The following is a 19,192-nucleotide window of genomic DNA, read 5'->3' as shown; positions in this document are numbered from 1 at the left end:
AAGGTAATGAATGACGATTGAAATATTAACTTACGTAGCTGTTTTCACATTTCTCAATTGAGGAGCGTAAAAATCTTGGTTGTTTTTAAAGAACATGCCAACCATTATAGCACAGTATTAGAATATTATGTCCTAATTATAGCGTCCACTTTAGGTAGATTTCTACTGTCTGCTTTTTCGAAATTAGGTTCCATGACAAACAAAAATAACACATAAAGAACAAAACTGATTACAGACACCTTGAATCACAATAAATAAGTTACACAAGAAACAAAACCAAAAGCGAAATTCAGCAACGACGTGAGTAAACGTTGGGATCACTTGTTATTTACGCCGCTGTGACGTCATGGCAGATGCAGCCAATCATGGATGTTTTCGGTCACGTGGTCATTTTAAAAAATATGATATTTTTCTCGACGATTTATAAATAAATAAGTTATTACATATTTATATCATTTATTTATTTAAATCGCTTCAAAAACCTTATATATATATGGATTACACAAAAAAGTAATTTATTTTTTATACTGTCAAATAGCCTATTACTTGCGTTATTAATTGTCTGTCAGCAATGTGGGATTATATAATTTGTAATGTACTGCGAAGTACATATTTTGTCTCTCAGTTGATCTCAGTTGAGAAAAAGCTTCTTAAAACTATGTAAAATCGTCAGTATGAATAGAAAAATTATTTAAATTATTTAACTCGACAAAAAATTCGTCGAAATGCACAGCTCCAAAATATTATGTGTTCGTAATTTTGCTTTAAAATTAATCCTCACTACTTTTGACCTCGACTATTTTTATATATAAGTTATGCCTTCGAAATAAAAATAAAATTTATAAATTTGAACCAAAAAGCTCATCTCGCATTTGCTCAAAGTCGGAACCTGTCAACTACTACCCAAAAAAAAAAACTGTTTAACAGACAGGTTTATTACATTCAAAATACAATTAACAAAACATATTCTACTATAAGTACCACACGGTTTTAATAGCAATATGAATAACTACATGAAATTATAACATACTAGCGGTCCGCCCCGGCTTCGCCCGTGGTACATATTTACGTTTTCTATACATAAAAACCATCCTCGTACTTCAAGGAATATAATAAAAAAAGAATTATCGAAATCGGTTCAGCCATTCTCGAGTTATGCGCTTACCAACACATTTTGCGATTCATTTTTATATATAAGAGAAGATGATTAACACGTGTACTCTATAAGTAAATTAATAGATTAGTAATCATAGAATAATAAGTCAGTAGATATCAAACTCAAACATTTATTTATTCAACTAGATTTCGATTAGAGCTTTTAAATCATCAAAAGACAGAAAAATTACCACTGATTATTTACCACCGATTCGGAAAGCAGTTCTTGTATCATATCTGTATATTGTATATAACCGTTCCATTAATTACAAAGTTTCTCAATCATACGCAAATATATTAATTACCAAAAGACCTCCATCCCACAGGGCTATTTGCTTTACATTAGATCAAACGTTAAGGCATGCCATGCGAACCACAATAATTGGTATCGCATGCTAGACTCCCATAAACGCTTCTTTGCTAATAGGGCCTCGGAAACACGGAGGCACCTCACTTTTAGTACAAATTTTACTAGCTATGTAATTACATGTACACGGAATTCATGCGATTGTAGAATTTTTAATGCATCGCTCGAGTGACCTTTGTTTTATGGTGTGGATGCATTTTTAGGTTCTCGTAAAACGTCTGACGTATTAAGGGCAGGTGTTTCGAAAATTTGTCTTATAGTTAAGTAGATGTCAACTTCGTATGACGAGCAAAATTACGTCTTTACTTCGGAGTATACTGAACAATTTTGTTATTTCTTTTGAAAGAATTGAAAACAAAAAATTGTGACTGATTGATTGGCTTAGATGTAGGTAGAAAGCGTACAACGTCAATTGTAACAGCAAATGTTTGCTCTCTAAAAACCCGCCAGTAACTAAATGAATTTCAGAAGACTAGATTTGTGCCAACACTGTATCCAACGTATAACGAGCTGATTTGTCAATCGCCATATCGACGGCCATCTTGTTTGCGTGTAAATGTCACCAGCGGCCGACCAATTACAAGCGAGCGCGGACGCATTGACGGCAACAGCGCACCTCGATACCATAAACCTTCGCGCCATTTATAGAAGGTGAAATCTTCGATCAGCCGTTCCAATTAATGCTAAACCGATACTGGACCTGGGAATAAATCTTTAGATCCTGTCCGTCAGATTTCGCCTAGGTTTTGCGGAATTTTTGAAGGTGTTTTATGTGGCAAGCCAGTCGCTCGTTAATTGTGCTGATATTTAACTATTCGCTTGTTTACAGCTTAATGAATAGTGCCCTTTATAGAAAATGCGTTTGAACTAAATGCCCCAAATCTTGCAGAACGATGAAGCAACATGTTTAAAGACGATTGAACTGAATAACGAATTATTATTTGAATTGAGTCGCGATTTCGAGCAGAGCTTTGAGATCACGGAAGGGTATACAGCACGAGAATTATACATTTGATAATAATAGCCACCCGCGTTTAACGCCAAACGCCCGCGGCATTAATAATTTCGCTGCAGACGCCCATTGTAACCTCACTAGTCGAGAGACACGATCGCCATCGCTGCCTATCTCGTATTTCCTCCGTCCCCGATCGACCATGTACAGAACCAACTTAATATGTGCATCACGAAGACACGTATATGGTCACCGCCCAATACCACCGGCCAATCCTATCACGCATTTAAATCCCACATTGTATGTATATCGAAGATGCCGGGCATAAATTGAGTTTTCCTCGCGTTAACTCATCCTTCGCTAAGCCGAATCAATCGGCCACTCCATAAATTAAAAGAAACAATGATCCTAAATTATTGCAGTTGTCGCTTATCGTCTTTTTTGGGACATAAATGAGAGCGGGCGACTTATTAGGGCCGGAATTTCACCGGCAGATCGACAGGCGTGATAGCGGAGGGAATGCCGATGGATCCACATTAATTATTTCACTTCCTCGTCGCAAATGAAGTAGCCGGTATCGGGTCCATCACTCGGATATTTTTCGCTAGCTCGCCGCATTAACATAAAACAAGGAGGCACGCTCGCCCGTCCATATTTCTGCTACCGTCGTGACGGGCTCGGTATTGTGCCCGCGATACCGATCAGCGACGCATGCGCACGCCGCAATATTTAGAAGCTGTCTCTTAAATTCGCGTCCGAAGCGACTTAACGAGTCGCATTCTGCGTACGGCGACATGCGATCGGCTATTGTCCTTTTCCTTTATTTAGAACCATTCCATAACTGGACACTCATTCTGCCGAGATAAATGGCTCACGTTGTGTCAAATGGGCTCGTACTAATTTAACTGAACTAGGAACTATTTTTACGCTACTTTCATTGTTGGGATGCATTGTAAGGATCAAAGCTGGCCAAGATTATTCGACGATAATTTGTAATTAAATTTATCAGATATTTAAAGTCTGAAATATGTTGCAGCGTAATTGATTAAAGCGAGATTTAAACGTTGATAAATTTGAATAAAATACATTGAAGCGAATATTTGTAAAATTAGGAAAAATCTGAAAACTTATTTGTATTAGAATAACAGTACCAGAAAAATGGTACCAATACAACATAATAAAAATATTAATAACTTTGCCAACTTGGTCGCATAAGAAAGTCAATACAATGCAAAAAATAGGTTTCTTCCACAGACATAGATAGACTACGCAAGTACCGCGATCTGTATGAAAACCCAGCGTGTCATATTTTTTGTACTGACCTTGACGCGTTATGACGTCACGAGCGCTTTTTAGTGATGGTAATTTCATTTTACGCTAAATCGATTAGGACGCCACTCGCGCGGCGATTCTAGTATCGTCCTATCCCATCGAAGTAAATCGAAAGAAATCAGATCAAACTAGATATATGTCTAAGAGGTAATTAAATAAATGAATCGTAATCGATTACTAAATCGATTCAAGACAGAAAAATGATAATTACCATAGACAGAGGAATGATAAAATAAATTTATAAACCTTTTAATATTCTAACAAGTAAACTAATGTGTTTTAGCTTTTTCTTACATATGCCCATTGAGTTACCGTGTACTACGTACTAGAGAGGCCATCGAAAGAAAGTAATGAAACTGTCAATCAATCAATCTTTATGTCCCGTTGCATCAATCCATTTTTCTTTTATGTTCGGGTTACTTGGAAAACTGAAAAAACAAACATAGTCTAAGCAATAAGGAGTTTTCTTAAAAAACTCCCAAGATGACAGTTTAACTAATGGCGTCCATGTCATAATATTTATTTTTAGTACCTTTGTATTAAAATACTTAAAAGTTCTAGGTCAAGTCGTATTAAATGACAAAAAAAATCTATGCCTTTTTTTCTGAAAAATTGCTCCTTCAAATTATCATTTTTCTGTTCGATTATAAAATCGATTAGAATCGAGAACTGTTGCATCAAATGAACATCACTAACCACAAAATTGGACAGAAAAATGAGAACAGAAAAATGAGAAGACGCTATTCATTGCTTGTTATCATACGACGCGATCTTTACCGTGCCAAGTAAAAGCCGCAATGTATTCCGAATCATTTCGTATGATTTGGTATCCGTGTTTGTCACGATCGTTTTCCACCGATATTCTTTATTTGATTTTAAAATAAATAGTGCATATTCTGATTAGAAAATTACTTACCGGTGGAATGAAACATCTATGCTAACTCGGCCACTCACAGCTGTGGAGTTTCTACAGTTTATAACGGCGCAATTCGGCATTTTACTTTATTCAGCTTCACGTCTTTCCTTGGCGAACTGCAAGCGCGGACTGAGTGTAGGCCAGCGTCAAGTAAGTTTCATAATCTTAGTTTGGACACGGGAAGTACATACACTCGCTTAGTCTATCTTGATATATGTCTGTGGTTTCTTCAATAACTTATTTTGTCACAAATATGCGTTATTTCTTGCATTTCCAACTGAAGCATTACCGAATCTAAAAACAAAATTCGATCCTAACTAAAACACAAGTCTGACGGACTAATATCATTACCGTATAGCCGGCGTCACAGCGTACATTATCTTGCCCGGGAATGCTTTCTCTAATTTCCCGGGACGTTAATAGGGGGCGACTTTTCCACCGCAGCGTTGACACGTTCCATTACATAAGGACGGTGGCATAAATACCTTATTGGTGTTGCTCGCTCCCACCTTTCTCATTACGGCAGATCATTAGGTGTTGATAAAATGCGGTCGGCGCTGTCTCCACGAATCGGTGCATCTTAACGTATTACGGGTCATTCTGTTCCTCCGCTTTATAATTGAATTACGATCGCAAAACAATGGCTTGATTTTGTTAGGGTTTTGTTTTATGGTTGGTTTCGTTTTTGGTTATTATTTTTGGTGATGTTACTGAAATGGTCTCTAGTACGTTTTACGTTTGATCGTGAATTACATTTTTGCAATATTTTTGAATGCTATTGACCAATTAATTTATTTTTGATTCAGGTTATTTCATTGCTATGCTCGACAATTTTTTGCATAACTTCGCAACTTTCTCCAGAGTTCTCATCTAAATGGAAAATATTACAGTCTACCCAAATAACATTCAGCGAAAAAACATCTAAATTATCCTTAATCCCGAATGCATTGTAGGATATTCTTAGCATATGCTAATGTGCACTATCTATTCTAAAGCTAGACTCCAATCTAGCATCATATTATGCTATACATATATATGGTGAGTGTCTGTGGTCGAGTGTCGAGGGTATGGTAATGAAATCGACATTCCCCGGTTAAGGATGACCCTTAATGCATCTAAATACGTTATAAAATACTTGCGTTTGGACACACGGTTGTGACGATTTAATGTTATTTAGTTACAGCGTCTATTGTTATGGTAAGTTCTTATTATTTTTGTTGTTTGATGAGATGCATCGATGTAAAATTTTACGATAACTTTACTAGTCCTTCCCTAATTTAATTTTAATGCTGTAGTGAACGAAAATGTTTTATTTCTCAAACCATTGTATGCCTTCCCCTTAATAACAATTTTATATTAAATTTTAAACAAATATCGCAAACAGTATTTCGAATACGACCATCCCTAAAAACGTAACATCACGCTATTTTTAGCTGACAAGGATATTGTTCGAATGAGAATTCTCGTTGGCTCCACATTCTATGTGACTGTGTGTCTCGGCCAGTGCAACGAATGCTTGCGATGCACTTGCCTTATGGTAATGAGATCGAATCCAAAATTGGATGCAGTGTCCAAGAACCACCATATTTCGATTTATTTAGTGATGCGGTTGAAGAATGCCTGGCCCTGATCGAATAGTTGAAATTCTGTTATTAGTTGGACAATGGATAAACGGTTATGATTATAATTTGATAGATAGAGAATTTGATATATCGAGAGATTTACGAGACTAGTAGTAATTAAATTTTTAAGTTTACAAGATAAATAACTAAATATTTTTACTGGTTTCGTTTATAAAGTTAGGTAGCTAGGTTATCTTATACTCTATCTTCATGATCTGTAATTTTATCTCGCTCATTTTTGTCATTTGATACATCTACAGTACTTTTAAAGCAACTCTCTGGTGAAGAGACTCTCTCTCTTACTATATTTTTCTATCTTGTGACGTATCTGCCTTCTTTCCTTATTTGCCCAAAGCTAGTCTTAAACCATACCATTCGTAAAATTGTCAAGTAAATACATGGGGTTTAAAAATGGTTATCGCTGTAACAAATTAATTCATAGATACATATTGAGCGCAATTCGCGGACAAGCATTGTTATCTGGAGTAATGTAAATATTAACGTTATCTGTCTGTTTGCTAGTCACGCCTCTATTGTTTGCGGCTTTTGTTTTTACTTCATGTTTAAACGGTTTAGATGGAGATTATTTGGTTAGTTTATTGAGGGATTTAAGTCTGAGTTTTGGATTAACGTCCTCCAGATATGGTAGCGGTTTATTGTTTTTGTCTATGTTCGTATTGTTAGAAGGTATTCATAGTTTTGTAGGCTGAGGCCTATGTCCAGCAGTGGACAAATGTAGGATGATGATGATGATGATAGTTTTGTAGGTATGTGAGATATTGTTCAAATATCAATACAATATCATATGAGAATGGTTCGCCAAGTCGTGATGATCTTGATATCATTTTATATGATTGAACTATTTTGCTAGGTGAGTTAAATTTAACATGTCCAAATATTTGACAGGAACTAGGAAGTTAACAAACGTCTACAAAAACAAGCACACAGATATGCAAAACATTGACGTATCGAATGATCGTAACAAAAGCGGGACCATAAATACGTTCCATAGATGGCGCTGTCAGCGGCCATTGTATATCAATATCGCAAATGTATTCCACGTAGTCTGCGCAAACGCATTCACCTGTCGCAAGTGGGCGGGGTCTGCTACTTTTGCCCTTTTTTCCCCTTTCGCAATTTCGCCTTTTTATCTGTCAGCGGAATTCGGGTGCAATATTTTTGTTCGGGAATGCGAAGGTGCTGGGATATATATGGATGGCGTTCGGTATTTGTGCGGTTTGATGTGACTTGCGTGGGTTTGTCTTTTTGGGCTGTGTGGTGACGGATATTGTGTGCATTTGCTTGCGTGTTTTTGGTGGATGTTTGTAGGCTTTCGATTATTTTCGTTCTAGTTTCCTTGATTTTGATGAATGATTATTGTGTCCTATAATTTACAATTTGCATATCTTATCTATTTACTTCGTAACTTCGGTAGTCTTGAATTTAATGATTCTGTAATAAAACAATGTTGATGATAACGAATGCAGTGCTTTAAAAATGCTATGTAAATGCTAGACGTAGAAAAAAAAATGTACAGAAATTGAACAAAGGCAAGAACACAATATTGGAGAAAAGGTTGATATGCGATGCATCATGACGCATATATGCATATGCACATACAACAATGAACAATGGGAGCATAAATCAGAATAATTAGTTTTGCTTGAGCGGAGTAGAGTCATTGGTCAAAACGCGAGAGTCCCCGCCCCCTGCAGTGAGCGGCGTTAGAGCAGGTACTTGGATTGGATCAAAAGTAGCGTCAGCAGACAAGGTGACGTTCCAAAAAAATATTAATTTTTATTTCCACTTTGGTTTTCTTCAATGGTTTTATATAAATAAATAAATTTTAGGGTCTTATGGAGTATCAAAAGTAGGAACCGGAGGAAGAAGTAATTCTTTGTAACTCTAAATTTTAAATTATGACTATATTTGTGGCAATACACTGAAACAATAGGTACGTTTTGTCACAACGTTATTTTTTTAGTGCAACTATTAAACTTCGTTGTTTCTAAAGATTTCATTTTTATATTTGCTGGCGCACTATAAAAAATTATAAGTTTCCTTTGAACTCACTTCAATATTTACAAAATTCTTCATTAAAGTAAAATATACATCCAATAAATTATGACTAGATAAGTACTAAGAAAGTGACGTTACAGAATTACTTTAAACACAGACAGATTCGTCTCAGAATTGTATAAACAAAAACGCACGAAAATTAAATAACGATTAACTACTTTTTACATCGACTACTTTCCAACTTATTCTGCTGACGGTACGCAAGTGTCCAGCCGATCGCGTGCCGTCTATTGTGAATCGCATGTTTTCTCTATCAATACGAGTTTACAAGTATAATCTGTTACAATATCGACACCGGGTTGCTAGGGGCAAGATTTTTTATCTGTAGTTAAAAGTTAAACATTTCACTTCAAAAAACCGTTTTGAGATACCTCTATTGTTTAATTTATATGTACCTATTTAGTCTTTGTACAAGTTTTCAAAGAACCTTTAAAATTATTGTAACAGCAACATGTTAGTCCCAATATCTAATATTTGAGATATTGAATACCGAGAGAAACAAATATAAAAACTTTATTAGGTTTAGAATCTATAGATTCCAATAATATTACAGATTTGTGGTCACCTAAATAACTATAAATAAAATTAATCAAAAAATCCTAATAAATAGTAAGTAGGTACGTAAGTATATTGAAGTAAATTTGGAAATAGATATTCACTTACTTTAGATTCAAGAATTTATTTGTTACTGTTTTTTAAATTTTATTATACCGATAGTGAACATATTTCCATTAAATTAATGAAGAAATTGAAAACGTCGAAATTAAGACACGTATAATTTCCTTCTTTTAGTCTTTTTTTAAGTAGGTAAACAATACCAAAACAATAAATTATACAAAAACAACATTATCTGCGCAATAAATATCTTTTATCCACAGATCAATTTAATATCATATTTTCGTAAATCATTCAATTAGTGTCAACTGATTATGGTTAGGGAGCCAGGTGCAAATTTGGTTAACTATTTCCTCTCAAGAGATAATTCGTCAGACGCATGAGAGTATAGTATTATAAAGCCTCGTGAACGTCAGCTGGCGCTCGGTTGGGGGGGTGAGCGGTTGTAGCCTCCCACGCACATAGGAAAAAAAATACATTCATTCATTCATTTCCTCTCAGCTAAAAATTTGTCAAATTGTAGCTAACCCAATATCTCAACGAAAAAAAATAGTCAGCTGGTTACAACATGGTGTATTATACGTCAGCTGGTGTCTCGAACATGAAAGTTAAATTTAAAGAAAAATTTATTTTCCGTTATTTCCTCTCAAACAAAAATTTACCTGATGATAGCTTATATGTAACTGTGGATAAATATATATGTCAGCTGGCTGTATCTTGGTGGAAAAACCGTCAGCTGATACGGGAGGCTACAACCGCTCTTCCCCCCAACCGAGCTCCAGCTGACGTTCACGAGGCTTCATAATACTATACTTTGATGCATTTTACTAATTACCGCTTGAGAGGAACTTGGTCATAAAATCTGCTGCTGGCTCCCGGACCATTATATTTTATTTTAATAATAATTATAGCATAAATAGATTGTCTATCATAATTACTTTTATTAACGAAGAAATACACTACGTAATTTTTATTTTAGTATATTTTGATATTGTATTTATCGAATCATTATTACAAATTCGACTAATAAATCACTCATTTACATTATTTTCTTGTGTTTGATTTATGCACGTTACGGCTTCGCACGTGGTACATATTTCGCAATAATAGCTTATGTTCTTTCTCAGGGTCTAAAGATTACTTGTGCCAAATTTCATCAAAATCGGTCCAGTAGTTTATGCTTGAAAACCATACATACATACAAACCTTTCCTCTTTATAATATTATTATAGTATAGATTTAGAAATTTAATTTTTTATAGGATTTTAAACTCGATTTATTCATATTATTATCACAATACAGACACGTCGAAACGCCGGTTTAAATAATATCATGAATAAATCGCGTTTAAAATCCGTTAAAATGTCTTTAATTTCACTCGTTCTCGTTAAAATACCATTACAGAATTCTCGATCAACATTTCTATTCATTACTCGGAACAAGGCTAATGTTATTATATCTTTAATATTAAGAACTAGCGGTCCGCCCCGGCTTCGCCCGTGGTACATGTTTACGTTTTCTCTACATAAGAACCATCCTCGTACTTCAAGGAATATAATAAAAAAAGAATTATCGAAATCGGTTCAGCCGTTCTCGAGTTATGCGCTTACCAACACATTTTGCGATTCATTTTTATATATAAGAAGATTATGATAAATCGACTCCCGCTGTTTAAGGTAGGCGTCAGACGGATACAGTATTGACAATATGTTGATTCGTGATTGACCTTAGGGTCAAAACGGGATGTGGGCGTAAAAATATTAGTAGATAGACGCCTTGGTAGTTGGTGCGTATGAATCAAGTTTTTATAGTGTCGTTAATAAATTAATTTTTATGTGTTCTAGATGGCAGTTTTCATACTTTGAAGATTCTTAGTTGAAGACAAATTGAGTGTAAAAATATAATTAAAAAAAAAAAAATATGAACTTGATGTCCAAAGATTGGATTGTATTATTATACTAGATGAATAGATTAAGCATGCGATGGTAACAAATTACTAAAATCAATTATAAAGATAATTAATTATAATTTATTATACCAGTGATAAAAATACTATAACATTGAAAAGAAAATAATGAAAATTACTTGATAGATATAAATTATAAGAGATATGAATAAATTTACGTACTGAATATAGATAACAGCACTTAGTGACAAAAAATATCAAAAATTTAGGTGATACAATTCATGATAATGATGTCTCCGTATGACAGATTAAGTTGTTATCGTTAATTAATATTGATAAATAATTAAATCATACGACAAAGTGATGTATTCCTATAAGTAGGTACTTAAATGGTCAAAAATAAGATATACTTCTCGTTAATGCTGATAAACTAAGCGGTGTGTACAAGTCTTAATAAAAATACCTAAAAATTGCCTAAAGATACACGTGATTATAATTAATTTATAATAATAATTATTATTATACGGATGTGCCAATAATCTTTCCATCTAATCTGGCTAAAACAATAACAACTTAACAATTGTGAATCTTATTAGTAATTAATTAGTTATCATTCCATTCATAATCATGGAAAAATACAAATTTTGATACTTACCTTATGATTACATGAAATTTACGACTGCGATTTCACCAATCGTATTTCAATCACTGATTGATTGATGATTGGCTATTTGGAAATTATAGGTACTTACTGGATTTAAAAATCTTCCATGTCCAAACTCAACTTTGAGAACATTACTCTTTTTTAGTTCATAGAGTTGGTAAGGTAAGATTTTTAATGCATAATTTATGTCATTAATAATAACTAAGGCTAATTCTATTCTGCTATCTAGTTCTTTTTTAACACCAAAAAAAAATACTAGCATCATCCAACTCTAATAAACTACAATAAACTAAACAATTCGTATTAAAAACGTCTTTCCAACGGACCCTAGAAAAAATATGGTCGGGCTTACACGACCCTATCGCACCTCAGACGGCAGTATTAATGTAGCCTCATCCACCCTCTAATGAAAATGATGTCCAACCGTCTCCACACTGACAAATATGGATTGTAACTTAGTACTACAACCTGGGTGAGATTTTTCAAGATTTAACTATCTGTGGGTTTGGGAACTCTGGATTTGGGGTCGTTTGATTTGTTTTGGTTGATTTGGTCAGTATAAGCATTGATTGAGTCGATCTCTATAAGAGAACTTGGTTTAACTGTATACAAATTTACATCATATTTGGAATATCGTTTATTTGTATGTTTGTAACTGAATCATATAAATAATCTTATTAAGATGAATCAACGGACAATTAGGTAATAAAAGTAGTCTGCAAGTTTCTAACATTGGCATTATCTGTTGTGTAATTTAAAAAGTCTTCTTTTTTATGCTTCATGTGCTTCATCGTCTGCTTCATGTAGAAAGTTCCCCTGGATCCATTTTGTCCATCTTGATACACTAAAATACTTATGTAACTATCTAAAATATTAATACGTTCCAATTCAATTTACTACACAAGCTTTATTTATTTTTCGTTTGTCTTTTCTTTTTTGCAAGGGTTTATATTATGATTGAGAAAAAGTTTATTAAAGTGAAACTTTTATTACATCGTCTCAAACTTTTTGGTCTGTGTAGCGCATGTCGACCGACCGTCACGCGACATGCGCTACACAAAGCAGTGTTCGGAACCGTTCGAACAGTTTCACTTTTACCGTGGTTTCATAAAACCACACAACATTTTTTTTATTTAGCCAGTTCTAGAATGCACATCGCACTAACTCTGTACCAACAAAACTTAACCTTGGTCCGGGTGTACGTCACCCATCCATCACTCATTGACGACACTCGATTCATAAAGGTATTAATTTAACTTCGTCTGACGTTGATTGATATTAACGATATTACGATGTACTTCAATAATTACTGCGTAACGATTATTCATACTGTTGCCGTGGGTTTTATTAATGTGATAAATTAAAAGATATCGAAAAAATATGTGTTGATGATCTAACACCGGATTGACTTAATTTAAGATATAATGTTTCTACAAAACTGAAATGGGTTGGAGATTTTTTATATTGAAATCAAGACAAAGCTTAAAACACTGCTGTCGTGTATGTAGAATTTAACATTGATAAAATCAATGTCCTATCATCAGACATTGGACCAACCAGGTTATATTAAAATAATAGTAGAAAAACAAATTGAAAATGAGTTTAACAGAATCATGACTATTATTAATATTATTATAACGAGTACAATATGGGGGTCTTCAAGCGAAGAGTGAACCGGTACCTACTAGACAAATGCGCCGATGCTCTTTTGACCGGCGGCGGCGTCTAGCATCTTATTTGCCGGCGGCGGCGGCGTCATCGGCGTAATCGGCGTGGATGGGGAAAATGACTAAAATACGCCTAAATCTCCATTAAATTTCTTATTTATACCAATGGCGACAATCAAAATCAGAAAAAAAAAACAAGGAATTATAAAATAGGGAAGTAGCTACGAGCAAAATATAAATGACAAGTACAAATAATATGCAAATTATTTTACCTTTTGTACTTGTTTCTTGCACATGTCATCTGAATCGGCCTTAACAAGATTGTCGTCATGTGGGATAGTGATGTCTACCAAGAAAATCCTGGAAGTTGCTCGGTCCATCACCACAATATCAGGTCTATTCGCTAGAATAGTCCTGTCTGTGATGATGGGCCGATCCTAGTACCATTTGGCACGGTTATTTTCCAAGACCGGCTCCGGCGCGTACTTGTAATAAGGCACTTTTCCGTCAAGAAGGCCATACTTCAGAGCGAGCTCTTGGTGGATAATCCTAGCTGCTAGGTTGTGCCTGTGCAAGTACTCAGTGTTGGCGAGCATGGAACAACCGGAAGTAACATGTCGGAGAGTTTCTCCAGGACGGTGACACATACGACATAAGTCTGGGTCCCGTCCTTTATGATGTACTTCCGATAATTATTCGTTTTAACCACCTGATCCTGTATCGCACAGACAAAACCCTCGGTTTCCCCAAAGAGGTCACCAAAACGCAGCCAGTGAACGGAGGACAAGAAATCTACATGAGGTTCATGCAGAATCCTGTGAAACCTACCGTGTAGCTCTTTCTCTTTCCATATGGCCTCCCTGTCGGAAATGCTGAGCACCGCCGGCTTTTGCCAGTCCTGTTTGGCCAGGGACAGTGAGTCCTTTGTCACATTCTATGACTTCAGCATGGATGGCATAGCCAACATTGCGAGGAAATAGTCTCTGAGTTTGCATATCTCACGATTGTGCAGCAATATATTAATTGCACGCCTCATAAGCGAAGCGTTGAGGTGGGTACTACTGTCACTTCGCGCAAAACATCTGATTTTTCAAACTTAAAATGTCTTTATGTATCATACATTGCACTTGTAAGATAATACATACACACACATATTAAGAAAAAACACTATTTTTAACGTTCATGATATTTTTGATGTCATTTTTGTTATTTAAACTAGTTAAAAAACAGTTTAAAAAAGTTCTGTCTTGGACGTCCGTGTGTCTGTATGTGCGGATCCTTTTTCTTGTTAACACGATAGCGACCGAAATACTTTACTAATCGAGTCTTTTTTTTTCACTTACGCTTGAGTATGCTCAGGAATAGAACCCTTTCATTTTTCAGGGTCTGATTCGATGTGGTTTAATTGTTATTAAATAAACAAAAATAATAATTAATAAATATTTATTAAAAAAAAATTATGAGGCGTGCACTTTTGGATTTTCCAAATTATTTATTATTATTATATATTTAAAAATACTAATGCTTTATTTAAACTATATACGCCGATGACGCCGGAAAAAAAATCGGCGGCGTCGGCGTGACTGAAACGGCCGGCGGCGTGCGCCACGCCGATCGGCGCACATGCCTAGTACCTACTAGGGAAGCGCATGGTACGCGCTTAGACCGCATCTTAGCTTTCCATCAGGCGAGATTGTGGCCAAGCGCTTCCCTATCTAGAGTAAAATAAAAAAAAATTGTTATCAATCCATGAAATAAATGATGTTCACACAATAATTATTTGCGTCCATATAAAATAGGTAGCTGAAAACACAAAACAAATCGCGTTTTAAAAGGTCGTTAAACATCTAAATGGATTAGGGACAAATCCCTTGGTTTTGAACGAGATATATCATCCTATCATTACGATGACTGCTCTAATTCGTTGACACTGGAGCCTGTGACAGCTACAAATGATACTTGTTGCTCTTGCGATCACGATTGTGGCCCTTATCTCGCAACTGATTTACAATAGATCAATTAAGATGGATTGATGCATTTTTTGGAAGAGAAAATTGAGATGAAATCGTTTGAAGTGTAACCAGATTTATGACAAAAGCAGTATACAATATACATATATATTCGTATACATATAATAAATATTCGTTAATTGAATCTAGCTAAGCCAGTAGTATATAATGCAAGGAATATGTAAATATATGTATTTATTATTATATGTATTTATTATATATTAACTATGTTATTCCGTGATTTACCTTGCAATTGTAATTTATATAATCTCCTCTCTTCATGCTAAAATCCTTTATACCGCATAAACAGATGCCTCTCCTTATTAGAAAGAAAGAAAGAAAGAAAGAAACATTTATTTATCAGAGACAGCACAACACACACACATACATAGATATTAAAACATAAAACCGTACAAGTAAAATAAGAAAACATCGCAATAAGAAACAGTTACAATAAAAGAAGCAAATACTTAAATTAATAACATGAAAAACACGTACAAAAAAAAAAAAAATATTAGTTAGCAGTAGTTGATTGACCATCGATAAGACTATGCAAATATAATAGAATCTTAACTATTCCTAATTAATTATAATAAACTCTCAGAAAGAGTTACAGTATCAAAAGAAAATATGAAATCGTTCCATTACACACAGTACTCAATCTCGAGTAAATGAAAACACCATACAAACACTAGTAACGGCTAGTTCACGAGTATTTAGGCTTGATAGCTCACTGGAGTGTGACAGATACAAATGATGCCTCCACTTGTTGCGTCGCTAAGTGATTCTTAAACGGATAGAAACGTGACGCTATTCTTTTAGTGTAGACTTTGATTGGATTAGATTGCAGTTAGAGACATTTGGAGACATCTTGATGCTTGCCAAAGGTAGAGGGTAATAAAATGGAGTGTAGATATATAATTTAAAATATGTGATCTGATTGATTTTACTGTTTGAATGTACCATTAAATACTGGTACATTGCAACCTTCACACACACAGCACAGTTTACATAAACCTGACTTTTAATAAAATACACTCAAAAGTTAAATATAATTGAACAATACAAAAAAACACTGAACTTCCATCTTTAAACTATCTTCGGTTATTTTTAAAACTTTCTTCAGTCCGTTCTAGGTAGCGACGTAATTAATTTGGTATTGTCCAATAAATTCCCGTAATGCTCAGCTAGTGTTTCGCGTCTTCAATACTCGATAACAAGTCGTAAATTCAGACCGGTAACGAATCCTAGGCAGTAGCTTTAGTAGCTAAAGAGCGGTGAAGTAAACGCGCGACAATTTGTCGCAAGTCGTGAAGAATGGTGTTATATCGCGTCGCAGTTATAAACAAGGCTTACAAGCCTTTATACTAAATACTTTTCAAAGTACTATGAAAAGTATTTGGTTCCATTATTCGTGATGTATTTTACCTACTATTACTATCATTTCTTCATTGAAATAATAAACTAGATTTAACTGTTGTTTTTTATAGATCTTCAGTGATGAATAGAATTAACAGATTCCATTGTTTTAATTTACTTGACTCGACGCACGAGCGCACATTTTATTGGTAAAAACAGGCAACTAAGTTCAAAACTTTTAATCTTAACTTGCTTGAACTGTCCTATTAAAACTGTCCCAGAATATGCAACTTTTAGTCGCATGCACAGTAGCTTTCGTCGCACGTTTACCCTTGCTCTAAACCTAGGTTTTTATCGACCAGTAGGCTATCTTCTATCACGTGGTAATTGACCAGGTGGGATCGTAAACTGTCAGATAGTGTGTCGGCGCCTGTGCGCGGACAGGGGCAAGATAGCGCGGATTAGTTAGAAAAGATTGTTGAAAATTGATTGTAATTCGCTGGTAGGCTGATCACTTTGTTGTGGTATCGAGTGAGGACTACATACATACAGTGTGAGATATGTACACTGCATACCTACGTAGTATGCAGTCGCTACAATGGAGGTTGGAAGGAATCAAGAACCCTTTAATCGTCTGAACTGCAACATAATTGTGTAAGTTAGACCTACAGATGCTATGCAATTTTAAAAGATAGGTAGTAGATAGTATTTTGTAATTCTCTAATGACTTAAGACAAAATAAATTCTTCTGAAGTAACAATACTTTGATTTTCCATTCTCATTATTAACCATCTAGGTACATTAAAGAACTACAGAACCCTCTAGGAACCATCCAGGAACGTGACATCACAGAACAATATTCTAATACCATTAACCGTCGATTGGCTCACAAAACTTGCGGTCCGTCGGTTCTTTAATACAAAAACTACGCTTTGTGGAATCGAACGCGCGAACAACGGAACAAAAGCTTGTGCTTTGTGCCGTCTGGTGCAGAAGTCGATAACGAGAGCGGGGAAATTACGTGTCGTCTTCTGATTGAAACTTACCATTCGATTTATTTAATTATAATAACCTCAAAGGAATCTGTCTGTTTGTGGTACGAGAATCAACAAAGATATAGTTTTCGAAATTTGTTTGTTTAATGCAAGAGGGACGTCTATGGAAGTGACAATGTAGGGTTTCCAATTGGAAAAGTATGTTTAATTCCTATATTTCGTTCCAATAGGTCAACCATGTAGTATTTAAAGTTAATTGATTGATTGTCTGTATTACTGCCTTTCTTTATGTAACTCTTATTATTTTAACTGAGACATAGTGAGTATGTTTACTTTCAAAATCGATAAGAAACAATAGTTACTTATTTTTACAAATTTAAAATACCTTCATTGTATTTTTAGAATGATCTATCTTATATAAAACGTTAAGAAAAGAAACAAATGTAATATCAAAACGACAATCTTCATTATTATTAATCGTTAAATCAACAATACTTTCATCAAATGCTCAGTGCGGAAACTTATGGTATCGCTCCGATATATTCAACTGTTTACTCAATAAATTCTATTCGATTATCAATCACCAGAATTTCCGATAAGTAAGTGCACTCGCTACGAACTTACAAAGAATGTAAAGCAAATAAAGTTTGTGTTGCGAAACGGTGTCCCTTATCGACTGATACGGGATAAGGATTAGTGCTACCATCACCACTTGATTGATCATTAGATAAATGTGACATAGTATCTGTTTGAGTGATTATACCAACCGCTGATAACTTATACCCCGATCAAAGCTCAACTAAAAATCGTTCAAATAACTCATATCGCCGATTTATCCATAAGAACGGCTAAAACGACAGCGATAAAGTTCAAAACCTAACGACGTCCCCGTCTCTATCGAGACCTATTTATGATGGCACGATACAATCAAGATTTATAAGTTTTATTGCGACCCAATGCGTTTCGTTAACGTTGACATCCGTATCGCTAATCAATAATTTACCACAGATAATCGCGCTTCGCATCGATTTACGGAGAAGCTAACAATTCGTACCGTTTTCCGAAATTCTCAATTGTCCAATTGGCTTTAGCGAGATAAGTCTATACAAGTCGGTTGCTTAGAGCGGAATCAGACAGATGACTGCAACGGTGTTGGTTTGCGGCAATAATTCAAAAGCATCACGATAACGCCACGTGTCATTTGAGCTCGAATTCGGAAGAGCATTCAGGGGCATAGGCAAATGCTTCCTTTGATCTGAGCGGAGCAGACGCGTTTGTGGAAGTCGGGCTCGCCTCGGGCATTTCATGCGGTGCATCTCTGTCCGATATGGATTGACACGATGCGTTTTAATCAATTAGCATGCAAAACGCAGTTCACGAGCCAGTGAGCAGTGAAATAAGCGGACCGCGCAGGCCACCGTGTCGCTGCGTTTTTGAATGCTCTCCGATTACAGAGTGCTTTTTTCGGTACGTTTTCGGTATGATAACTTCATAATCGGGACGAAGGGTCGCGCTCTGCACTTTGTCCGGACGGTTTAGTCTTAGTTAATTTGA

General features: G+C 35.2%; 1 protein-coding gene across 2 annotated transcripts in view; it reads left to right on the top strand.

Annotated features, from left to right (window-relative positions):
- Positions 1-19,192, top strand: part of LOC149486208 (protein tiptop-like) — a 219,624-nt gene that overhangs the window by 190,855 nt on the left and 9,577 nt on the right. The window lies entirely within an intron of this gene.

Source organism: Colias philodice, chromosome 9, assembly GCF_061535455.1.
Source record: "Colias philodice isolate Cphi_HAF_F1 chromosome 9, ilColPhil1 Martin Lab GWU primary, whole genome shotgun sequence".
Classification (NCBI taxonomy): Eukaryota; Metazoa; Arthropoda; class Insecta; order Lepidoptera; family Pieridae; genus Colias; species Colias philodice.
This window is presented reverse-complemented; position numbering and strand designations above follow the sequence as displayed.